The 25633-nt window shown below is 51.8% G+C and overlaps 1 long non-coding RNA gene across 1 annotated transcript in view; it reads right to left on the reverse strand.

Moving 5' to 3' along the window:
• Positions 1 to 2285: 2285 nt before the first annotated feature.
• The window catches only part of LOC112545638 (uncharacterized), a 37663-nt gene continuing 14315 nt past the window's right edge, over positions 2286 to 25633 (reverse strand). Inside the window, exons 3-5 of the long non-coding RNA XR_016350646.1 lie at positions 14351 to 14509; positions 12210 to 12402; positions 2286 to 10856 (exon numbers count right to left, since the gene is read on the reverse strand). This is a non-coding gene — a long non-coding RNA (uncharacterized LOC112545638). The remainder of the gene's footprint in view (positions 10857 to 12209; positions 12403 to 14350; positions 14510 to 25633) is intronic.

Raw genomic sequence — 25633 nt, forward strand, 5'->3', positions numbered from 1 at the left:
TTGAGCAACACTTACAAGACTTTATTGAGAAAGAATATTTGTACTAAGAAAAACCCCTTTTCCAGAGCACAGTATTTGACTATTGAAGCTACTTACTTGGAGCTCCCATGGGCCATCCTCCAAAGGTGCCAGGACTGCCTGCTCTCCGCCACCCTGGGACGGTGGATGCGGAGGCATCCCAGCGCAGGGGGAGCAGGACAGTGGCGGCTGGAGACGAGAGGGAGGAATGTGTGTACTATCTGTGATGAGCAGGCCTCTTGCCTGCTGCTTGGGGCACTCGGCATACAACCTAATTATAGGCACTTACATGGCTTAAGCCAGGGGTCTCCAACCTTTTTAAGCACAAGATCACTTTTTGAATTTAAGTGCAATCCATGATCTACCTCAAACCCAAATTCCCTTGCCCCGCCTCCTTTGAGCCCCTTCTCCAAGGCCCTGCCCCTGTTCACTACATAATCCCTCCCCCACCCAGCCTCCCTCCCTTTCACCAGGCTGGGGTGCCGGTTCTGGTCTTAGATCAAGGGATTTGGAGCGTGAGGGGCTCTGAGCTGAGCCTGGGGCAGGGAGTCGGGCTGCTGGAGGGGGTTCTAGGTGCAGGGTCTAGGAGGGAGTTTGTAAGCAGGGTGCTCAGGGCTGGGGCAGGGGTTTGAGGTGCACGAGGGGTTCATGACTGGGGCACAGGTTGGGAGCTGGCTCCAGCTGGACATGGCTGACCTCAGGTGGCTCCTGGGTGGGGGTGCAGTGGGGCTAAGGCTGGCTCACTCCTGCGCTGGCCCTGGACCACTCCCAAAAGTAGCCAGCAATCTCCCTCCCCAGTCCTGTTGTGCCCCTCTCTGCTCTGTGGAGAAAGGATGCAGGGTGGGAGGGGGCACCCTGACATCAGCCCCCTCCTCTCCCTCTCCTGCACAGCAGGCAGGGGGCTCCTGAGGTGACAGCTCCAAGGCAAAGGGCAGGAGTTGAGCAGCAGTCGGGGCAGCTGAAGAGCCTCCTGGCCAAAGCAGTCAGGATCACTTGTCAGAGGCTCCAAGACCTACCAGGAGATCCCGACCTACTGGTTGGTGACCACCGGCTTAAGGGATGCCTCCCAGACCCCTCCCAGACCCTGGGAGGCCCCATTAGCCACATTATTCTGAGCCAGAGAGCACCCGGGGCTGGCTGCACTCGCAGGAGTCGGGGTTGCGACACGGCGCACCGCAGTCCCTAGCAATCAGGGCCCAGAGAATCACTGCGACGCTCACAGCCCAGCTAGGCACCGAAGCTCCTCTGGGGAGAAAGGCACCAGCGCCTTAGGTAGGGAGGCACCTAAGGTGTCCAGTGGGAGACACTAACGCTGAGCTACGTGCTCACCTTCACCTCTCTCGGTGCCAATCCTGCCTGGTGGTAGGCAACGGGGAGCCCTTCTCTGCAAGGCAGGTGCTGGCCAGAAGCCATGATAGGAAGAGCACCGGATGTGGGGACTGCAGTTCAAGTCCTTCTGCCACTGGGAGGAGCCGGGACCTAGCAGGTCTCAGGTGAGCCCCTTGCCACTGACTATCACCCAGGATCACGCCCTCTGGCCTAGGGACTCTGGTGAGTCACAGCAGATCAGCCACAGTGGCAGAGATGGACCCCCTCCCTCCGAATCAGATTAGCCCAATGGTTAGACTATGCTCCCGAGAGGTGACAGCTCCCTGTCCAGACCCCTCCTCCTCAGGAGCGGGGCACGTGGATCTGGGGTCTCCCACGTTCCAGGGGAGTACCCTAGCCACTGGGCTCAGAGGGAAGTGTGCCTCCTCCCAACACCCCCGCTGCTGTGGGTGAACACACCCAGAGAGCGTGGTCCAGGAGGAGTGCTCCAAGAGTGCCTGCCTGTGAGGGGCGACTCACCACCACAGAGCGACCAGCTGGCTGTCCTGGAAATCAGCTCTTCCTGCTTCGCTGGATGCCTTTTGCTAGGTGGTGTCGCCCCGTGTCTCTCCTTGTGTCACGGCATCCTCTTCCAGACACTGCCCCCCAGCAGTGCCCACACCTGTGTCTGAGCCCCCCTTCCGGGGGAGGTTGCTGTTGCCTCTGCTCACACCCCAGGGTCCTCTCTTTCTCAGAGCACCCTGATCTCCTCCTTAGGAGCTAACGCCTGGGCGCTTGTCTGGCCAGAGCTCCCCTAGCCCTGCCCTGCCTTGCCTCCCCTACCCAGCACTGCTCTAGCTCCAGGGAGCCTCCTGCTTCCCCAGCAGCCAGGCCCTCCCTGCTCTCTCTCTAGAGCAGCTGTCAGTTCCCCTTAGATACTCCCAGCTGGGCCCTCATCAGCTAGAACTGCCTCAGCTGGGGCTTTGCTCAGAGATGGGGTTTTGCCCTTAAAGGGCCAGTGCAGGGCAAGCGCCCTGTCACACCCTGGTTTGTGACTCGTTCTGGGTGTTAAGTAGGAGCTAAACCTCTGGGCACCTAGGGGGAGGCTCCAGTGCACACGCTCAAAGAGACGCATAGGTGCGGAGGGACCCATTACTGCAAAAATGTAGGTGATAAACGAGTTTGGGCAACTCCAGGCTTCAGCAAGAGTTTTGTGCATCCCAGCGGTCTCAAAACTAGGACTTCTGTGCCAACCTGTTTTTGTGCTTTCAGGTCTAAATGACTTGCCCAAAGTCACATGGGAAGTTTGTAGCAGAGCAAGGAGTTAAACCCAGGACTCAACGCCTAGGCTAATGCCCTAACCAGTGGGCCATTCTTCCTCAGGTTCTCTTTAGGACCCTGGTATACACATCAGCTGCACACAAACATTCTCCACAACATCCTGCTGAGACTTACCCAAAAGCAAGTACACTGTGCTACAAGCAATTAAAACACACATCTAGTAGAGTTCTCCAGCTCTTAGCACCAGACAACCCCGTCAGCAGTATGAATACAGCAGCGAGAAAAAATTATGTGATAATTATTTACTGTGTAAAGTAAATGTTTGTTATTTTGGAGCATCCCTTCTAAATACATTATTGATAAAAGACTAAACCAGCGACAACGACAATTAGTAATGCCCACCACCACACGTCACAACAATACCTTATCCAGCTTCAAAACAGGTAAAGATAGGAATTAATCCCTAGGATCCATCAATAAGAAAAAGGTTCCCTTGGCACTGAGGGGGAAAATGCAGTGGGGACATAACCTGATAAAAGATGGGGAAGCGGAGCCCAGTGCACGCTGCAAGCCAGGCCCTTCTGTGGCCACTCAGGAGAGAGTCAGATGCCGCCCAGCTGATTAGCAGAGTGCCCACAGCTCAGGGTGTTGGTGGTGCACATTTGCACATGCCTTGGTGCACATACAATTATTCCACACATGGATGGAAACGATTAGAAAGAACAGAGGTGGGGCCTGACACTGAGTAAGTTCCCATTGACTTCAGGTAGTAGGTGCTTGAGCTCTTCACCTTGCAGGCTTAGGCCCTCCCTGAGTTGATCACATACAATTTCCGGGCCCACTCGCCCTTAGATTGCAGGACCCCTTTAAACAAAACCCGGTGAAGGAGCACAGCATGAATACCAGGTTCTCCACGCGATTTAACTGCGGTGAGCTTGGTAGCCACATCCTGGGCACGGGAACTCCTGTCTAGAACAACCATTTTCACCCTCATTATCCAGTGAGAGCTGCAGAAAATGGCGTCGCTTCCTTCCATTCCAGTCTGCGCTCTTCGATTCAAGGCCTCTGATAAGCCCCCCTGATTTATTAGGCCAAACATCTGGAAAAAATGAAGCTGTGTGGCAATGTAAATCCCTACAAAGGGGAGGAGAGAGGGTTCAGCTGAACAGGGATCCTGCCAGAAACCTGAGCTCTGGCGAGGGGGCTGAGATTACGCTCCGGTTCAAAACCTCAAGCTTAGAGCCGGCCTGTGTCTATTTCACACACTGGCTCAGGGGCCACCACACCAAACCAACCCACCTTAGCACAGAGAAATGGACGGGAGCGCAGAGCCCGCAACGGGAGGACTGCGCCACAGCCAACTAGCCAATTTTCATATTCTCTTGCAGCTGGAATGTCTGTAGCAATTCTGCCCTTGACATTCACATGGTAGCTGCTGTTATAAATCACCGCCCGCTGTGGCGGCAGTCTGAAACGGAAATATATGCCTCTCTCCCTCCAAGCAATAGGGACTGCCGGCCGCAGAGGGGACTGGAATGCAAGCGCAGATGACCTCCTCTATGTGGCTGTTATGTGGAGCGGGGTGACTTAGAGGTGCCTATGAAAATAAAGAAATGTGCGCTGTGGAAAGAGAAGAAGGCTGCTAATTGGAGCCAGTATTGATCAGGAACCCGTCCAGGTGGCAAACAAGCAGTCATGGTTTTTACGAAGTGGAATTTTGGTTTCACTTGGGATGTGTTAGGCGGGTTTAGCAGAGTGTGATGCCAACTGTGTTAGCAGGAAAGTCTCGCTTTACAACACAGTCATTGCATAATCGCTAGTTGTTATATATTTTATATATATAAAAAAAATCAAGGCTCTGACAGAAGCAGAGCTCACACAGGTACCTGACACAGAATTATTTATTCTTTCTCCACATCTTCATAGAACTAATATTCTAAATTTCTGAGCAAATGGTATTTCCCCAGAGAACTATTTTTGGCAGTATTTTCCTGTCTAAATCCCCTTTCCAACAATTTGAATAATTCTTCAAAATATTACACCCAGGCTTTTTTGGGGGGTGGCTGGGAAGAGTAGGAGGTTATATTTTAATCAGATCAATTATTGCAGAGAAACTGGGCACCTCTCTCAGGTCAATGGATACTCTATGGGGAATCCATCTAATACCCCTTCTCTTAGTGTGAAGCAGGACCTGCAAGATGTTGTATCAAAGCAGGGGAGAACGGAAAAGCTGGGACAGAGCACAGGGAATGGACAGGGAATCAGAGGAATGGGTTTCATAATTCAAGCAAGGAAACTGGAGATAAACAGGCGAGATGGAAACAACATTTGGTTCATTTCAGTGCTGCCAAACTGCATCAGGCTAAGACTGTGACTGAGGTGGGAGTGGAGGGTGTGTTACGAGGGGAACTGCATGGCTCTGAGGATTAGCACGGTGGGGCTGAGGTAGGCAGCTAGTTCTACTCCAGCCAGGTGGCAATTGTAGCTGAAGGTTGTTTCCATCACAGGCAGTCTGAAGGCTTCCATGAAAGGAGTCTGGTGGTTTCACTCCAGTTCCGAAGGGCAGATGTTCAACTCCCCAAAACCACTTTGCATTTGGGACTCTTTAGCCCCTTTGTTGGCAGGCACAAGACCCCGAGGCATGGATGGGAGGCTGAGAGACTCCTACGCCAGGTTTCAGGCCTTCTTGCAGAGCTATGTGCCTGGGACACTTGCCCGGCTGTCTGTGTACATTTTATTAGAACAACACCAAAGGCCCAGCTGAGACTGGGCTGCAGTGTGGAGACTCTCAGAATAAGAGAGAGGGGTCTCTCTCATGAAGAGCTCACAGTCTACACAGATCAAACAAATAAGGGGTAACAGATTTCCCCAAGGTGAGAGCTGAGCTTGGAACAGAATCCATATCTGAGTGCCAGACGGGTGTTCTAGCCACTAGACCACACTAGCTCCCCACCCCCGGTGGATTAGAAGAGAATTTCGGTCTCTCGGGTTTTTTACTTTATCTCAGATTGGGACCACACATCAGCAAACAGCAGCTGGACCCAGCAGGCAGAGAGGAGAGTTGGCCTCCTTGAATCTGCACAAAGGGACCACCCGACTCCATTACCACGGGCAGCCTCAATGACCAGCCTCTTCTGCACCTGAAGGCCAGGGATCGAGCAACCGAGGGATCTGCACCCCTCCACAGCGAGCTGTCTGCCTTGCAGTAGGCCAGCCTGGCAGTAAATACTGCCAACTCCACTCTGGGGTAGCAAGGAAACGGCTTTGATGAGTAAGGACCTGGGTTTAAGACAAGCGAAGGTTCACAGGTGAAGGGATGTGTCACCACCACCATACACGGATGCGATGATCAGGCCTGAAACAGCTAATGGAAACGTACCAATCAGCAGTCAGCCCTGTGCAGCTCCCAGCTCAAGGGACAGTGTGTACAGGCTCGGAGAACATGGCTCTTGCACAGTCAAACTCCAGCAGCATTTCAATTTCCGATGGGGGCGTTTGTGGGTGAAAGGAGGTTCTTTGTCCTCCCCATGGAACTTCATTTCTCTGACACTGAGTCTGGGTGGTCCTGCTGTGAGGGCAGGAGACTGGACTAGTCACCTTTCGAGGTCCCTTCTGTCCCACACTTCTGGAATTCAGGGCTCAGAGCTGATCAGTGATTCAGAAGGCAACTTACAGTTAGGCCTCAGTTCTTTTAACTTAGTTTTATTTCATTCATTCATTCATTCATAAATCCAAAGAAGTGTGAAATACTCACTATTGTCTTTATGGCTCTGTACACAGTGGGGACATGGACTGAATTTCAGGCTCTATCACACGCTCTTACAACTCAGTGGAGTCACGTCTCAGGATACTTTTTGGTAGTTCACAAGCATTCTGGAGACTTACCGTGTTTTGGGGGGGACCTGGGTCTTCCATGGCCTCGGCTATAGAAAATCTCCCTCTCCAGAGAAATCTTCCCGACCGAGTTGTGGTTAAAATCAGCGTTTCCATGTACGATGGGAGATCCCCATTCCATGGGGATGAGTGTACCCCATCCTTCACGCCTCCTTCTGCCTCAAGCGGTAAGGTCCAAGGGTTTAAATCCACCAATCGGCTCTTTGCTGTAGGCTGTGCAGTAGGGCACAGCTGTAGGGCTGTGCAGTCTGGTAGCAGGTCTACAGTGAACCCTCAACTCCCCTGACTGTAAGGACTAGAGGCCAGAGTCAATACCCATCACTTGTCTGTCAGGGCAGTGCAGCCTAGCAGCCAGAGTCAAGAGGTTCATCAATGCCTACAGGGTGGTTAGGGTAAGTGGTCAGAGTCAATGGGGTTGGGCATTGGCCAGGATATGGAGGCTCAGACTCTGTGTTCCACTGGGTCTCAGCCCAGGGTCCTGCTAGTGGCAAGACGGCCTGTCACTGTCTCGGTGGGGATCTGTCAACTGCTGTAGGGACAATGGCTAGTCCCTCCCTGGGCTATGTCCTACCACGATGCCTGCTCTCCTGGTCTGGCATCTTCTCTGGGGTCTCTGGTCTCCTCAGGTTGTGCTGATCCAGCAGGCTCCAACTTCCACCAGCATCTGCCTGAGTGTCATTGTCTGCGTCTCCTTTAGTCTGGGCTTCTGCAGCTCCTGAGCGGGAACCTGCCACATGCATCCTTTCCTGCCAATGGCTAGCCCCAATGAAGCTGGCGCTTCCCTTTTATACTGGCGCTACCCCTCGAACATGCCCAGTACGGACCGGGGGAGTGGCTTTGAAAGCCTACAGTTAGATGTTAACCCTTCCCCACCCAGTGCAAGGTGAGTGCACCTGTCACACCACGTAATGGCATCTTACAATAGAAAAACTTTCAGCAAACAGCTTGGCCACCTTTCCATAGCAATAGCTGCTCAGCAATATGGATGTTGTTCATGCCTCATGTTTGGATAGCCCCAGAAACCAGGTCCCATTTGCATATTTTATGCACTTAACACATTCTGGGGCACTGTGTAAATAAAAAAGAGCGTTCTGTACCAAGAGAGGTTTCTCAAAGGCTGTATCTGCACTGGAATTTTCCTTCCTATTTCCCCTCACGGTGGTTATTGGGTCAACTCCACCAGTGATAGCAATGATGGCAGGGTTAGCACGGATGGGCTGCCGGTATTTTTAACCACAGTCTAATCCTGCTTAGGAAGGCCTAGAAGGTGCTTTAAAATGCTAGTAAGCACCAACAGCCTGTTTGCATTAGTGATCATGACAGTCAGACTGCTAGTGGAGCTGCAGCAGGGGGAAATAGAAAGAAAAACACCAGGGGAGAGAAGGTTCGTAGAAAAACGCCATCCACTTTCTACGTTACCTTTGGTTTCTACACGTTTTAACATGAACAGTATCTGCTGGAAATAGCTGCCTGTGCCAAACACATACTGGTTGATTTTTGCCCTCCAATCATTTACCTTTAAACAGCCACTGTCATTTCTCAGAAAACAAAGGAAGTTGCGTGGTGCTTGAGCCAAAGGTAAAAGCTATGCTTCTTAGGAGTTCATCTGCGCCTGCTGTTTATCAGACCTCTCTGTCTGAAACACTGCTCGGAGTTACTTTGGTAACTCTAAGAAAGCAAAGGATGGATTTTAGTGTTACACTTCTTTCCAAGCACAGTGTTTTCCTGAAGCTTTATGGGAATCAAACTGAATTGGAAACTACACAACGATTCCGTTTCTCCGCAGCCTGCAGCACTTTCCCCTGATCCCTGCATTTTACAGGCTTTGCGCGGCCAAATTGGATAGATGAGACTCTCTTCTCTGCCCACATTGGTGTGTAGAGATTGATTTAGTTCAGGATCCTCTGCATCAGTCAACTCGGATTCCTTTTATCATGTTCTTCCCTACCAGGTGTGGTTACAGAGTTTGCTTACACATCCCAGATGTGTTTGTCCTAACATCCTTTAACGCTTTGCCCAGAGTGGCTGAGCTTAGGTTAATTAAGGTATTTTACACAGCTCCACCTGGTGACAGTTCAACAATCCACTACATCTCTGGGATCAAACTCGGGATGTTAAGTATCGGTGAATTGAACGGTCAATTAACCTCATGAATTCTTATTGGTTAGTTGACTATTCTATAGCCCCTGAGCAGCCCCTGTCTGGGGGGGGGGGAGGGGAGGAGTTTGAGCTCCCGGATCCAGCATGAGCCAGAACCGAGCTGGGCTGCCTGCCCACCTCCCTCCTAATACACTTTAAATGCAGAGCCGCAGCGGCGGTAGGTCCAGGACCCAGTGCAAGCCGGGACTGAGCTGGGCTGCTGGCCAGCCTGCTAAAAAATATACTGGCAAGGAGTGGGGGGAAAATGCAAGTAGTCTATGGCATTAACCTATAAGCTTTCACTTATCGCTTAATCAATTACACTATTACATCCCTAAATCAAACTGTAGATGTCGATGGCTTATGTTGAACTCTACAGCGTTGGTCTTAATCACCTATAATCTGGGCGCTGAATTCTTCTTTATGACAGCTGGCGTTGCCCATCTCTTTTCCCCATCTAATATGACAAAAACACCTGCACCAGGTTCTAGTCTTGGTAGTGCTTTAATGGAGTGACATCTCTTGTGAAAGTGTTCTGAGCTCCTTGGGCCCTATTGTCCGATTTGGCCCCTGCCCTCAGGCAGGACCACTTTGGGGAAAGCTGCTGCTCAGCCCGAGGAAAAGAACTGGAGTCATCCTCCTATCATGAGTTGTGCTGAACTGTCTGGTGCTGGTCTGTAATTCAGAAGAGCAAAGAATGGAGCTTTCTGCTACAGGATTTTCTTCAATATCTGTAGCCCTCCCTCCATCTCTCCATTTGCTTGGTGGTAACATGGGCTGCCAGTAACATGGCTGGCATCATATTTCATCTGGAACGGCAAATTCTGCAACCGGCCTTTCACGAAAAACACTAAATGTGAACAAAATTGCACTGCAGTTTCTCTGTAACATTCCAACATTTGATCTCTTTCAAGTGCATTATTTCCACATCCCTGGGGAAAAACAGGGGTGATGGTGATCTTTGAAAGTGCATAGTCCTGCAACTAGTCTCTTCGGAAGTCCAGCTGATCATTTGTTGTTCTTTCAGGGCGTTGCCGTCGTGTTGGTGTGCTAGTGCTGCAACGTTCACACGAAGGTAAAATAAATCAGAGCTTCTTGCTGAGGCCTAGCCACTGACGGGTTGGCCCGTTCGTGGCATTTAATTAGGCCTTGATGGCCATGGATGAGGTTCAGGATTCCATTCTGTTTGGAATTATGATGCAACAGCCTTTAACCGAGTTCATCGGCCTTGTTTCATTGTCCACACACCGCAAAGCAGAACTGCCAGGCCCATGGGCTGGGTTGCGGGTGGGCAGCTCCATGCTCCCAGATAGGCGATGGGGAACCTCGGGCGAAAAGGGTGGGGCTAGACTCCCCTGGCTGCCCTTCAGTGCCACCTGGAGCAGCTGCCTGGCACTCAGTGACAATTTAAAGGATCTCAGCTGCGACCGCTAGGTAGTGGCAGCAGTAGCTGAGAGCCTTGGGCCCTTTTGAATCGCTGGCTGGGGGGCAGCTGTCTCCTCCCCCACACCGTCGGCAGGCCTTCTTTTGTCACTTCCACAGTCTCCTTTAGGGCCGAATGTAACTGAAGACTCCCTGAAGTTGAGTGTCTGCTGAGGTTGCTCTCTGTAGCTGGAGTGGTCCCTTTTGAGACCCTGGTCTGTCTGTGTCTACACATGCTTCAGGGGTAGGTGAGCGACTCTGGGCTCGGTGCCAAAGGTCCCGAGACAGATTTTTCCAGGCGCACGTTTAGCAATTGGGATATGTTGCATTAACTTCACCAACAGACTTAAATGATGGTCAAAAGTGGTTTCTGCTCTGTTCTCAGTGTAAACACATCCACACCACACAGATATCTGGCTGTGCCATTTCGGGACCACTCCTGGTTAGATGGATGGGGGTTAAACAAAAAGGGAAAAGCCAGAGGAAACACCAGCCACAGGCTCACACTATGGTCATGTAACTAAACACAACAGATTTGTTTCCTTTCAGTCACACTCCAGGTTAATTTGCAGGCCAGGTGAACAAAGTGTTTCCACATTCTGTGTGAATGGTCCATGTACCAGGGAGGGGAGGAGTGCAGGGAAGTGAGAATATGCAGCTGGGGGGCCGAGGTGGGGGGAGTGAATCAAACTTTGCTGTTACTTTTGAAAGAGAAGATTGTGGACGTCAGGAAACATTTTGGATCCGGAGTGTTGACAGCGTTGCAGGAAGCTGCCGACAAGCCGTGTTCAGACCTGGATGGAGAAGAGTAAACAAGGGAGAGATTATATATAATTACAGGCAATCATGTTGCTGGGGATAAACAGGACTCACAAGCACAGAGGCCCTGAAGTCTGGCACATCCCCAAGCCCAGAACAGAAGCCAGCCAGCAAGAGGCATCGCGACTGGAAAGCCCTTCCCTTTGGGCTGCTTTCAGTTAGCTCAGGGGCTGTTTTTCCTCCTCGTTTTGGCCTGGGGTGTTCCCCCATGAAGAAAGAGTCTGTCAGAGGCAACATGGGAGCCAAACTGAAGTCAGCAGAATCCTTGTCTGTGACATTAACGAATCACTCTGTGAGAAGTGCCGGCAGCCTCTGGAGAAGTTACAGCCTGCTTAGATCAGCACAAACACGCAGGGATTTCTGAACTCAGATCTCTTTACAAGTGTCTCACTCGCATCCCCTGGGGGCGGATGGAAGAAGGGAGCTGCAACCAGGAAGCAAAGGGCATCTGCATGTAACAGGTGGCCTGTTGGCCCCATTCACTACATCAGGGTTAACCTCAAAGGGCCTCCAGTGTGTTTGTGATGGGACTCACCCGCCTGCCCCTGTATCTGGCTCTAGCAGTTGGTACAACTCCCCCTGCCTAACTGTGAGCCAAAGGCAAAGGAATGAGTAGGAAGCCTGTAAGATTAGACCCCCCCCCCCCCCCAGTGGGCCTGCCTGGCTCTGCAACAGAGGGAACAGGCAGGAGTATTTGCATGACAGGAGCTGGCCCACTCCATGGCTTTGCTTCCTCTCCTCCCCCGCTTGCCCTGCACTACAGCAGCAGTGGGAAGGAGCAGCAGGCTCCGCTGGACACTCCCATCATACAGGCAACTGTCCAGTTTTTTGGAGAGGGAGAAGAGGACTCCCGGAGAAACGAAGATACCTGAGCTCCTGCTTCACTCATCTGCTCCTCCAAGGAGTTTCCCAGCCAAAGCAGGGAGGCCGCGTTCTCTGATCCTGATATTTCATCAGGTGACAAGAAGAGGAATTTCTAGAAGCCACAAAACCTGCTTTTCGGCACTTCTTTAGCAACCTGAAGTGAAGCCGCATACAAACCTTCCCTCCCCTCAGGAGCACCTGGCCTTTCAGACAGTGATGGGAAAGTGTAACCCTGTAAACAGTAACCCAGGCTCATCTGTGAACATGCAAAATTACACACAGGCTCCCAGGACGCAAGGGGAGCTGGCTTAAAAGCCGCTCCCGACACATACCAGCTGCCGGGAACCGACTGCCGCATGGAACCGCTGACATTTTCATTCCACATTTTAACATCTCTACTTTCAAAACCTTTCCCTGGAGGATAAATAATTGACTGTATTAAAGGGGCAATGACACATGACTACCTGAACAGCGTCACCTTGTGGTGGGAGGCAGCACCTGGTTTTAATTTACCCAGGTAGTGATGCTTTCTTGATGAATTCTCACTGCCTATTTCTCTTGCTGAAATACCGTCTTGTGAGTCGTCTCAGGTTTCTGAGTCTACCAAAGTAAAGCATGTGCTTCCCCTCTGACTGTTCGGCAGCTGGGCTGGCATCACTATGCGGATGGTAAAATAAGAAAGGAAACCAAAAGGCCGTGTCAATTTCAGCACTGAAGAAAATAAATCAATAGGTGAGACAAAGGGGAATTGATGTTTACTAAGGAGAAAGGGAGAAAAATAGGCCAGAAAAACATTTTGGGGCCTATTCTCATCTGCTGTAAATTCATGAGATTTAATAGGATCTGGCCCCATGTTTTCAGAGCTCCCTGGGGCTACTGCAGGTAACTGGAAATAGAAACAAAAAAGCCCAAAGCAAACGAACAGTCAAGGTGTATATTGACAGCAGGGAGGCTGACAGAATCGCCAGGCCCCTGGGCAAAGCGGGTGGGTGACCTTGGCTCCTTGATCCCCGAAGGGGTGGGGCCTCAGGCAGAAGGGGTGGGGCTGGGGCAGCCCGGAGTGAGTCACACCCTCCTGCCCTCAGCGCCAGCCAGAGCGTGCCGCCTGGGGCTCTGGCGCAGACAGCGTGGCATGCCAGTGGCAATTCAAAGACCCCGTGGCTGTGACCGTGGCCGCCGTCACTGCCACAGCACCAGTGGAGGTGACAAGGCGGTTCCAGGCCCCTTTGAATCGCTGGGTCCGGAGGCAAGTGTCCCGTTTGTCCCCGCCCCAGGGCCTGATTGGCAGAGTCATTTCCACCAAGCCCATCCGTGCCGAGGGATGGGAATGGTGCCCGATGCTGGCAGTCTGGCGAGGGGGCTGCAGGAGAGCAGACTGATTCCACCTGCTTTCCTTTCTCTTGCAGTGGGATGTGGCCCAGAGGGAAGCAGGATGTAAAGCCCTGAGTCTGAGGGGAAGTCTGAAGTGAAATGAGGTTAGCAGCCTCCTGCCTGGTGGACCCCAATCAAATCCCTCCTACAGGCAGAGTCCCAAAGCCTGGCTCATCAGTGTTATCTAAACACGGTGTTCTAAAGGGCTAACTAGCCGGGAGAAAGAGATGCTCCGGGTGGAAGATCTGAGGAGCAGGTGGAAAATCCTGCTCCATGTGCTGCTGTAAGACTGGCAAGACAAAAGGAATCCAAAGAGCGAACCAGTTGAGGAATAACATGCAGAGGATACGTCTCCAGCAGGTGCCTTGCAAGAGGCCACTGGTGGGACAAAGTCCTTTTTCCTGTCCTAAGTCAGTGGAGTTTCCATCATTTTCATCAGCTGAATGATTTGTTTTGCTGCTTTGACAACCTCATTTGCACGTGCCTGCAGAGAGGTTTTTCACGGTGGAGATTTGGGGAGGAGCCAGTGAGGCATGTTAGCAGGGGGGTCAGCTCAGGAGAGGTCCAGGGCTAGAATATCTGCGACTGAGGCAAGTCAGCGCTGAGGTGCATCTGCAGAGCTGAGGGAACTCGGGGCTAATGTAGCAAGTGCTGAAGGGGAGCCCTGTGTAAACCAGTTAGTGACTTTCTGCCAGGTTCCCATTCATAAAGGGTATTCTTGGGTGGCGTGGCAGGGGCCTGAACGCAGGCCGGAGCGTCTTTGTCCTCCGACTATTCCCAGCTGCCTACACAACCTCTCAGCACCAGAGGCAGGAGCAGGAGCGGTTCCCAGCTGGTCCTAGAAATTAGGGGAAATGGTGATGCACTTTTGCTCCCACCTGCTTCCTGCACTGGGCTGATGGCAGCTCAGAATGTGCGCTCAATAGTCGAGCACCACGTCCTCAGAATCTCAGTAGGATAAACCGACAGCATTAAGGCAGGCCTCGGGCGGGAGCCAGCAGGGAAAGGGAACTTTCCCCTCCTCCAGCCCAGAGCTAAGGCTATTGGTAGGACAGCGTAGCTGGGTAGGATCTCAGACCTGCACACAGGACATGAACTGCGGTACTAACTGCAACCCTAATATTAAAGGGGCACTGTGAAGATTCATAGCTGGGCTAGTGCCTAGAAGCCATAGAGAAAGCTGCTTCGAAATGTCAGATAGAAAACATGAGACACAAGGGGAGTGAGTCAGTACCTTTTACTAGATCGACTTCTGTTGGGAGAAGAGACAGGCTTTCACAAAGCTCTTCTTTGGGGCTGGGACCAACACAGCTACAATACCTCAGAAGACAGAAACCATAGATTCCTGCTGGCCTGTAATGCTGCTGTCAGTTTTTACCCAGCTTTTCAACTCCTGATAAAAAAAAAAAAATCAGTGCCACTGAGCCAGGATGAGGCAAGTAACCCTCCAGCACCAAGCCAAAAGGCATAGTCAACTGTCTGCAAGCAAACGACAGTGAACACAGGAAGAAAAGACCCCATTCCGTTGAGGAAGTATTTCTGTTTCGAGGTGAGCTGTTTCAAATTAAAACCTGAGAAGCCAGGCTCGTGCATATGTATGTGTGTACAGAAAGGACTGGTTGGAATTTATTTCCCATGTGGAAAATTTCATGAACATGAAAAAAGATTGGTGTAATCTTTGTGGAAATTGAATTTTGTTAAAAAAAAAGCCAAAAAGTTCAGCCATAAGATTTTTAGTTTGCAGAAGGGCTGAGGCCAGATGAAAAGTGACAATTTTCTGCAGAAGCAGGTTCTTTTCATTTAAAAAAAACCATTTAGTTGGGAAACCAAATTCAACAGAAAATTTTCAATCAGCCCATATTCATTTTTTCAAACTATTATTTCAGCTGGGAGAGCTGCACTCACCACGTAAGAGTACAGGGAAAAAAAGCAGGACCTACAGTAAACCCACAAAAAACAGCGAAGAGAAGCACACTGACCCCCGTATTTCACATTGGCGGATAAACAAGGGAAATAACAAACCACGACACTTCCAGAGCAGTGAAGACAAGTGAAATTAATGGGCAGCAGGTTTAGAACTAATAAAAGAAAGTTCTTCCTCACACAGCGCACAGTCAACCTGTGGAACTCCTTGCCTGAGGAGGCTGTGAAGGCTAGGACTATAACAGAGTTTAAAAAAGAGCTAGATTAATTCATGGAGGTTAGGTCCATAAAAGGCTATTAGCCAGGGGGTAGGAATGAAGTCCTTGGCCTCTGTTTGTGAGAGGCTGGAGAGGGATGGCAGGAGACAAATCGCTTGATCATTGTCTTTTGTCTACCCCCTCTGGGGCACCTGGTGCTGGCCACTGTCAGCAGACAGGTCACTGGGCTGGATGGACCTTTGGTCTGACCTAGTGTGGCCGTTCTTATGACAGTTGCTGCATCTTCTGAAGAAGGATCACAGGTGGATTTATCGCCAATCAGATCCAACACCTAAGCTGATTCAAAGAAACACGCAGGTATTTTCACAATCTAGCTGACACGGGTGGGGTTAGGCCGTTTAAAATCTACATTTAATTAAACAAAACCAAGTCTGAAAATATTCTGAACACTGACTGTCCTGCAGCGTCTGGCTTCTCGCTTTTGTTTTAGTTCCCCAGAGCAGGAGAAAGGCAACAGAAAGAGGATTTGGACGCACACGTCAGAAGAAACGCAGAGAGTTGGGAATGAGACCGTTTAACCAACCGTCCCTGGGAGCAGTCCGTGTGGCCCCTCTAACTCCCACTCAGCGAGCTAATCACTGGGCGCTGGCGGGGTGAGAGTGGGCTCCAGCACCGGGTGGAAGCTGCCCTGAGCAGGGTTACAGCCGGCTGGGCTCCAGGCCCAGATCCCGATAAAGCAGCCTGAAGGTGACAGATTCCATTGTTGAAGGTGATAAAATTGCACGTGGAGTGTTGCAAAACAAGGGTCGGAATTCAGAGCGTAAGGAATCGCGTGAGACAGGACCAGGGATGCTTCGCCCCCCTCTCCTGCGCATGAGACCAGCACAGAAAACAGCCGCATATGCAAGGTTTCCGACAGGCTGCTGCTAGGGCTCCTTTCATCAGCCCAGGGCTGGGTGGCCTGGAACACAGCAGGCCAAAGCGCCGCTTCCAGGTCAAACACTGGGCCTGCTCCTCTGCTGCTTAGTATCTCACAGGCCGGCACTTGCAGCCAGCAGCCAGGGGCCGCAGGTTGGCAGAGATTTTGATGGGCCTCAGAATGCCCAGGGCCTGCGCCCTCTCCTAAGGCTCTGGGAGGGCATGGGGGTGACGTCACTGGGGGTGCAGTGCTTATCCAGGGCATCCCCTTCTGGCAGCAGTTCCTAGGCACCAAGGGGACGTGGCACCGCCCCCACTGGCCACAGGCACGCTCAGTGTGGGGGCAGAGGGACATGCTGGCAGCCGTGCAGTGCGAGCAGGCAGGAAACCCCTAGAGCCCTTCAGCGCTGCGCGGGGACAAGGCCTTTAAACCGCCAGAGGCGGCAGGTGGAGCCGGAAGACAGCCCAAGCCCTGATCTTCGCTTGGCCGATCCCCTGGGCACTGCTCCAGCTCGAGCCACAGGGCAGGTCTCCAGCCCAGGCGCCTCAGCACGAGGAGGAAAGAGCGGGACGCTCTGCTCCGCTTTGTCTGTCCACACTGCAGAGCCAACAGCGGCTGTGACAAGGGCGGCTTTGGCCGAGCTCCCCTGGGGATCACGGCTGTTTAGCCAGTAAGATGCTGAAGCCCCGCTGGGGGCCCTGGGGACTTGCTAGTCTGCAATTCACCAGCGTGGCCCCTCATTCGGGCAGCGCTGACCTGTCTCCGGGCCTAGAGCAGCCAAAGGGATTTGCCCTGGAAGCTGCGGCCTTTGAATCACTTCGCAGGTGAAACTCCCCGCGCCCTCGGCCTGGTTCATGCAGGCGCCTGGAAAGGGCCAAGCAAGGATGGTTATGTGGGGCTGCTGGGAGAGCCCAAGGGCTGTGCCTGCTGCTGGCCAACAGGGTGTTTGCAAGGCAGGAAAGCAGCAGCTCGCAGAAAGGAGAAGGCAATGAGGGTGGTGGGGGGCACTAGGACAGGGGGAGAATCACTCAGAGCCTGAGGCTAACCAGCAATTAGATCAGCCCCGAACCCCCATCACTCCAGGGGGGGAATTCAAGCCCTGCTCAAGCCTCTCCCCTCCCCCTGCCCACGGCCCAGGCACTGCGTCCCTGCGACACACTTGGCAAGACATACAGCACCAGCGAGTCTCCCCACATGCTCCATCACAGTTTGGCAAAGTCCTAGTTCATCCTTCCTCTGGCGGCCGCATTTACATATTGATTTATGCGCTCGGCGCTCTCGGGCAGGCAGTTCCCTGGAGATTAGACCGTTTTATTTACAAAGGCGTTGGGGTCACAGATACAAACAATTAAGGCGGCCGAGGAACGTCTTTGCATGCACGCTCATGCCGCTGTGCTGAGCAGACGATATCAGTCCTGTCAGTGCTGGGGGAGGGGGAGGCTGCTCCAGCCCCCGATAGCCAGGTTGGTCCAGAGCTGCTGCGAGTGGGAAGAAAGAACAGAGGGGGAAGGGGAGGGGGAGAAAGAGCAACCAGCTCAGGGGATGATGGGGGACCGTGAGGACAAACCTCTGTGGGGTAAGGCAGCAGGAAGAGCAGGACAGAGAACCAGCCCTCCCCTTCACCTGCCAAAGCCACCCCTAACGAAATGCAGCACATCAGCCCCGAGCAGGGAGGTGGGCTCAGGAGAAGAGGGGGAAGGGGACAACCTCCTGGGAGGGGAGCCTGGAAGAGACTCAGCTACATGGCAGAGACCTCCGCTTCCAAGACAGGCACCAGAGCCCTCTTTAGAGGTGACTCTTCCACTGCCCAGAACTCCCGTGGAGGGAGAGGTAACGGAGACACCGATGGCATTTGTGCCTGGATCTCAACCAGCTGCACAGCAGGAGCTGCAGGACACACTGCCCATGGAAAAGTCCTGTGGGCTCTGCTGTGTGCTCTGAACTCAGGCCTCTCACACGCGCAGGGTCCTTGCATGGGGGGAAGGGTTTGACTGATGTGTTTGCAGGGGATGTAAGGCTCACGCCAGAGCCTGGCACAGCGCGGACCACTCGGTCACTGAGCCCTTCTCTACACTAGGACGTTTTTGGAAATAACTAAATTAGACGTAACTCCAGACTTAAAGCATTGAAATAGTGTGTCCCCACTCCGGGGGAGCCTCGAAATTCATCTGAGGCAGGCTCCGTTAACGTGGACGCGCTACCTTGACTTAGAAGCCCAGTGGAGTCACTACCTTGAATGACTCTGGGGTGCAGTTATTTCGAAATAGCAGCAGTGGAGCCTCCACACGACCGTTATTTCAAAATGAGCGTTATTGCTTGAGGAAAACAGGCATTTCAGAATAGACGGCCTGTTATTTCAAAATAACGGGCTTGGTAGTGTGGACGCTTCACTTATTAATTCAACCTGAGGGGGGTTATTTTGAAATAACACCCCAGTGTAGACCGGGACTGGGTTCCTAGCCCAGTGCATGGTGCTCCAATCTATTCCAGTCCTATACCACTTACTTCGGTTTGGCCTCACCTTTCCCTAGACCTTCTCACACTGGGCCATCCACATTCACCAGGCTCGCTTATCAGCCTCCGTGTGACCCAAGTCCTCCCATTTCAAATGAATTTTTTCTGTGTCACTGATATTCATAAGCTTCCAAGTCATCCTAGGTCTACCCCTCTTTCTTGTTGGCTCTTCTGGCTTTCAACTGAGAGCCCTAATCAATAATCGGTTACAATTACAACCACTGCACCTTAATCCTGACCCAGTACCTCCATTCAGCCAATGGGGGAGGAGGGATAGCTCAGTGGTTTGAGCACTGACCTGCTAAACCCAGGGTTGTGAGCTCAATCCTTGAGGAGGTCATTTAGGGATCTAGGGCAAATCTGTCAGGGATGGTACTTGGTCTTGCCGTGAGGGCAGGGGACTGGACTCCATGACCTCTCAAGGTCCCTGCCAGCTCTAGGAGATAGGTAGGTTAGCTAGGTAATACCAGCCCAACTGGATAAAAGGCCCACTCATCTGTCTCACAGGAGAAACTGCACCTCCACCTGCCCAAGCTCATCAGCACCAGGAAGAGAATTCATTACCAGTGAGCTACCAATCCCTAGCTCCCTTACAGAGCACTTCCCAGCAGGGCTGCTCCAAACACTTCACAGCTCTAGCATTTGCCCTCACTGCCTTCCTGAGACACAGGGTTGCAACAAGGTCCCCACTCAGGGTACAGCTACACTGTGTTTTATTTTTCAGAAGAGGTATGCAAATAGCACTCACATTTGCATACCTTCTTCTGGTTTTTTCCTCAGAAGAGGCTTTTCCACCATTTGGTCCCATCTACACAGGGCCAAATGTCAGGAAAAAAACCCTCTTTCAAAAGCCCCTGTAAACCTCATTTTACCAGGAAAACGGGGCCAAATGGCAGAAAAGCCTTTTCCGGGGAAAAAAACGGAAGAAGGTATGCAAATACGAGCACTATTTGCATACCTCTTCCGAAAAATAAAACACAGTGTAGCTGGACCCTCAGAGACCTGAGGGCAGAAAGCTCCGTAACTTGCTCAGGTTCATACAGGAAGTCGGTGGCAGCACAGGGAATGGAACCCAAGCTAGTGACCTCCGTGCTGGATCATCCCATGCTATTTCCTGCACCCTCGAGGTGTTTACTAATTGGGACTGGCCAAGCAAGATGGATGCTTGGCTCCTGAGACAGCGTCACATAACCTCTCAAAGAAGCCAAACAAAGAGCAGTGCATTTCCTAAGCTTGGCTGCATGTTGTGTGTGTACCACTGAAGTAGGGCATTGGGTACAGGTAAGAACATTAAAAACAACGAGGGGTCCTGTAGCACCCGAGGGACTAACCACAATACACAGAATCACGAGCTTCGTGGGCAAACCCCACTTCATCCGATGAACTGGGCAGGAAATAACAGAAGCCAAGAACAATGTTATTCACAAGGCTTCATGCAATACTGCTTGCACCAGAACCATCCGTGCATGGTATACAATGAGATCAGAATCAGTCCCATCAGAAGTAATTACCTGAAATCAACAAGCTTATTCAGCGATTACATTAGTGTAGTTGCTCCAAATTGACTTGAGGTGCAGACTAGACTGTGGCCCAATGTCTCCTGCTCTGGATAGATGTGAAATCCCATCCCACATATATCCGGGACCCCTCGTTGTTTTTAATGTTCTTACCTGTACCCAATGCCCTGCTTCAGTGGTACACACACAACATGCAGCCAAGCTTAGGAAATGCTCTGCTCTTTGTTTGGCTTCTTTAAGCATTTATGTGAAGCTCTCTCAGGAGTATCTTCGTCCTTTCAAAAAACCATGAAGACTTCATTCATGTTTTACTTGACAATCACGTTCCAAACACTTTCCTATTTACCCGTACAAAAATCCTACACCCACTACTTGTGGGCCTATGGGGTGTATAATACTATCACATCAAATACCTCTAATTAAGCAGGGAACGGAGATTCCAAGGAGATCTAAGCAGCCATCTGACTATGTTAAAAAGTTAGCACATTGCACTATATTGATCCTCAACTACAGCTCTATTGCTAAGGTAATCAATCACTAATGCAGGCTGGAACGTTAATGGCAACAATGTATCAATTTTGCCCACATCCAGTCATTTCTAGTCTATAGGAACACAGCAACCCACTTTATTTCCCACAGCTGCTGTAAATCCTGTGCCAGTAACAGACACAGCACTTTGCAGACATTGCAAAGAGACACAGTCCCTGGCCTGAAGCATTTACAATCTGGCACATGTTCAGAGCAGAGATGAACACATTTCGCTGACAGTCTGAAAAGGAGTTTCCTGGATCAGTTTAATTCAGGAGCCTGCATGAAGATGGGTTGGGCACAAGTTTTAGGAGTCCCACGTCAACGGCCGTGCTTACCACACACTGATCAACATGCACTGGCATATGCACTGCAACATGTACTGACCAGTCGTGACTTGCCCATCCTCCCACGAATCGCTGTGCCCATGCTGCAGAGAGTCACAAAGCAAAGCTTCCTACCATCCCTATGCCACCAGGCACTCGACTCCTAGCAGATGGCCATGAATCCTATAACCACCATACACCCACCAAAACAAAATAATCACCCCTCCCAAAACCAATGGGCACGTAACGACGTAATGGCCAGCAAGCACTCCGACCAAAGAGCCTGGCCAAGATGTGCTTACCACGACAGAGCTCTCCTACAGGCCCAGCTCCTCACACCATCCAAGCTCTGGAGAGGAGGAGGGCTATACGCAGTGCTTTCCCGCAAAGGCCAGGGAGACATTGCATTGGGAGGGGTGACTGCTGCTCAGCTGGACAGATCCAGCTTGCACTAAGCTAGTGAGAGCAGCTGCCTAGAGACAGCTTCACCATGAGCCCGGCTGGAGCCCTGGGCACATACTTACAGTTCTTGCTCTCAGCAGGGTCCTTGCTGCCACACTGTCAGCCGTTTAGCTCAGGTACGTCTGCACATGCTGCAATCATCCCGGCGACTGCATGTCGGCCTGGCCCTACTCGCTGGTTTGGGCCCTGCCAGGGAGCGTGAGACTCTCACAGCTGTGGAGGGCCGGAGCTGGTGTTCTCAGCCCAGCGCCCAGAGGAAGCCCGTTGGCTAGTTAGGCAAGCACCTTGGCTGCTGTCTTGCTAAGAGGCTGATGGCTGGCTGGGCATGAAGATGGGCCTTCTGCAGCTGCAGGCCGCACCCTGACGGGTAATCCTAAGGCAGGGCACAGTGGGGGCAGCCTGCTCTGCTACTACACAAGCAGCGCCTGTCGTGCGATGGAGATTACGTCAGTCTCCAGAGCTGTCAATCAAAAGCGGCATCTCATGTAACCTGTGGCAACTGGATTGTAAATGTATTAAATGACTAACCCACTGCACATGTTCTTCCCATACGTATCCAGCTGCTCTCACAATGCACTTGTACCAGGTGGGTATTCTAGGGCTAGACACATGGCTAGTGAACAGCTGGGTTTAGTTTTCAACACTGGGCAGGAAGGATGGAAACTGGTGTTTTGATGGGGGTGAGCTGAGGGTGGACAGGCAAAGCCTGCTGTACCAAGGCTGTCGCAGAAAACAAAAGCAAGGATTAGACGGCTCTAAAACACTGTCATCCAAACTACAGGGACTATTTCCTTGGCTTCTAGCACCCAGGCTGGGGAGATAAAGCAGTAGCTGAAAGAGACATCAAGTTGAGCATCAGTTATTTACTGCTCTTGATGACGGAGGGAACCCTCACATTTTGTTTCCCTACAGAACAAGCACAAACTCCGGTCTGTTTCACAATCTGGTTCGCTGCTATTTTGCCCCCTCCCAGGGGGCAGTTAACAGGCTGCTCGAGTGAAACATGGTACAATTATTAATTGCTCATCAACACATAAACCACACTGTATTCGCCTTTGCTGCCATCAGAGCAGAGATCTGATCAAACAGGAGAGCAGAAAAGGTCACCCACCAAGACAGTGACTTGGAGAACAATTGTGAGGATGTAAATAAACTCCTGGAGGTTTTGTTTTGTTTTTCTAATTTCCCTCTCTCCGTTTAAAAGCATTAGCTTGTTTGAACTTCCTAAGGAAGTTTCTTATACACTCTTGACTGTCAGGCTTGTATCTGGTTGGGTTTCCTTTCTTATGAGAAAATACTCTCTCTCGTCCGCATGTCTTCATCTCACATCGTGTTTGTGCAAAAGCGTGAAATGTATCCCTAACCTTGACCTGCATCCACGTTGCACATTGCAAGAGCAACAAGAGCAGTGAGATGCAGAATTACAAAAGGAAACCCATAAAAATAGTGCGTCTGTGTGTGGATACACACGCACGCATGCGTGACCTGGACTAGTTCTGCTTTTAACAGGTATGTGATTTAACACTAACTCAGATGTGCACAACTCCTCAGAGATGCTCCCGGCCTGGCTTATCAGCTTCTGTCTCTGTGGGAAGCTCCTGCCAGCCTTTCTGCAAACCGTCCCCCTGCTGCATTTGATGCACCAGATAATATAGAGACCCCTGAGAAAGGAGTTAAAGGCCTGTTACCATGCTGCTCTGTCCCATCACTTTGTTCTAAATGGCCATGAGCACCAAGGGAGGCAGCACAAGCGGAAAGGTAATGAAGCCCTGACACGCCTATGAAGGACCAGTAAGGGTGGATTGTGCTGTCCCTGCTCAGGCTGGCCAGCTCTTGTTCACATGTGTGAGGCTGATGGCCAGTGAGCAAGGACAGCACAGCCACCCCTGCATTTTGCATTTTAGCCTTCCCTGCAGATTCAGGACTGGAGAAGGGCCGGTGGGAGGGATGGGGAGGCGAGGGGAGAGGAAGGCCAGAAGAATTCAAATGCAGCCTCCGCGACTGGGAGGTCTCCTGTTAACAACCACCCTCCTGACCATGAATAAGCCTCCAGCCCCTTCTGACCAGAGACAACTTCCCTCCGCACTCATCAGGCTGCTTCTTCCCTGCCTCCTCCTACCTGCCCTGGGGGACTGGTGCTTCAATTACACTGCCAGCTGCAGGTCTGGCTCCAAGGGAGAGCTCCCAGCCTGGCCTTACTGGTAAATGCCCCTATCCAGGGCCCCTTAGCGGCTGTGTGGCATTCGCTCTTTACAGATAGCATGGAAGAAAGCCCTGCAGAGACTGTTCCCCCAACCCCTCCCTTGACACCCGCTCTGGGAGTGCGCACATGCTCCTTGCTTTCTCTCTGCTGCCTCCACGGTTAGCTAGTCAAAGCATGCACAGCACACCAGCGCGGGGCCAGAACGTTTCACTGCAAGGGACACTGGAAACTCTCGGGCCAGGTTTGGACTAGGGAATTTCAGAAAAACTTTTCCCTGTGGCTAACATCATTTTCACTGCACTGCGGCTAGCACCAGTCAGAGTCCTAGTACATACAGCGCCAGGGGGAATTTGTGCCTAAAATCTCCCTGTGTAGACAAAGTCCTGGGAAGCAGCAGGAGAGGATGCCTCTGTTGGGACACTACAGACATCTGCCTCAGCTGTATCCCAGGGCTTTGTCTACACAGAGCTGTTGCCAACAAATCCCGGGCACTACAGGGTGAAAGGCAGCAATGGTTCAGAGTCGCACGTGTCTGTTTGGTTTTGTGTTGGGTCAGACTGACTGGCTGGGCTTGCTGTAGCCATTACTCTCTGAATGCCTGGAGGAATTTCAAAGCAACAGAGAAGGACAAAGCCCTTTTCTCCGGTGTTCATCTGGAGCATTCACTGCAACACGCTGTCCTCACTAAGCTTTACTGCTGTACACCTCTGCAAATGAAACATGGACAGAGTCCCCCCTGCAGGGCTGACAACCCCATCAGCTCCCATCCCCTTGTGAATCTGTAGCTGCCCAACTCGAGAGAGCGCACAGGACAGAACAATTTCGGCTCCAGGTACAGCCCTGCGACCCCACTGGCGCCTCAGGAGTGGCTCAGCACAGAGTGGTCCAGCATGTTCACGTTCGGCAGGCGAAGGCCTTCTGGTCAGATTAGCTCGTTGCCTATATTTTCCCCGGCACTGAAATGCCAGCCTGGCTCTAGGGAGCAGCAGGAGCCCCCACATCATCCAACCCCACCCAGAGGCTTCTAGAGTGGCAGTTTCTGCTCCCCTGCTCCGTCTTCTAGCTTTCTGGGTTCCTTCCCCAGTGCTGCCTCCTGAAATAACGAGATCAAAGCGACTAGTCTGTTCCCGTTTCACACCCAGGCTTGGCGTTGAAGCCAAAATAAGCTGAGACCACGCACTGCGTGGGAGGCAGAGAGAGACCCGTAGTAACTCTGTGTCTTGCCGCCTGTTTCCATTTCACTTTCCGGCTTGCAGGCTGAACCCTCCGACTGTTAGTCCTGGGAGAATTCTGCAATTACTGCATTTGGAGCCACAGTAAAACTGCAGCATCCCCCCCGGACTGGACTCCGCAGGAATGGGCAGCTTGACATGAGAAATAAAGTCAGTAGGTGGTGATGACCTTGTGGAAAAGGGAGTGTATTGCAAAGAAGGGATGAGGACACAAAAATTAATCTCACCCACCCATGCCCTGGTACAGCCAGGACTGGAATGCAGTGTCACAGTGACCAGCTGATCTGCACCTGGTCCCTTCTCATCTCACCCGGCTCCAGGTGGAATTACAGAGATCTCAGACCAGGCCCTGGGCTGCAGTCCCCGGGTGCTTAAAGTGATTACCACAGAAGGTCTGAGTTATGCTCCGTTCTGCAGGCTCCAGGCAATGACAAGGGGAATTGATGACCCTGAAAACAGCCCCCTTTAAAGCAAAGTATCTTTTACTTAGAACAAAAGACTTTCACAGAATATAGCTCTTCAAACCCACAAACCACATGCAGCCACATGCAGATCTTGTTCATCGGAGACAATGCCACAGAATTCTCCCTCTGTCAGCCTGCCTCCCTGTCTAAGCTCAGGGACAACTCTCTGGACAGGTCCTGGCAGCTCACCACCCCCCCCCCCCTTGCACCG

This window comes from Pelodiscus sinensis, chromosome 14, assembly GCF_052426305.1.
Source record: "Pelodiscus sinensis isolate ZL-2025 chromosome 14, ASM5242630v1, whole genome shotgun sequence".
NCBI lineage: Eukaryota > Metazoa > Chordata > Testudines > Trionychidae > Pelodiscus > Pelodiscus sinensis.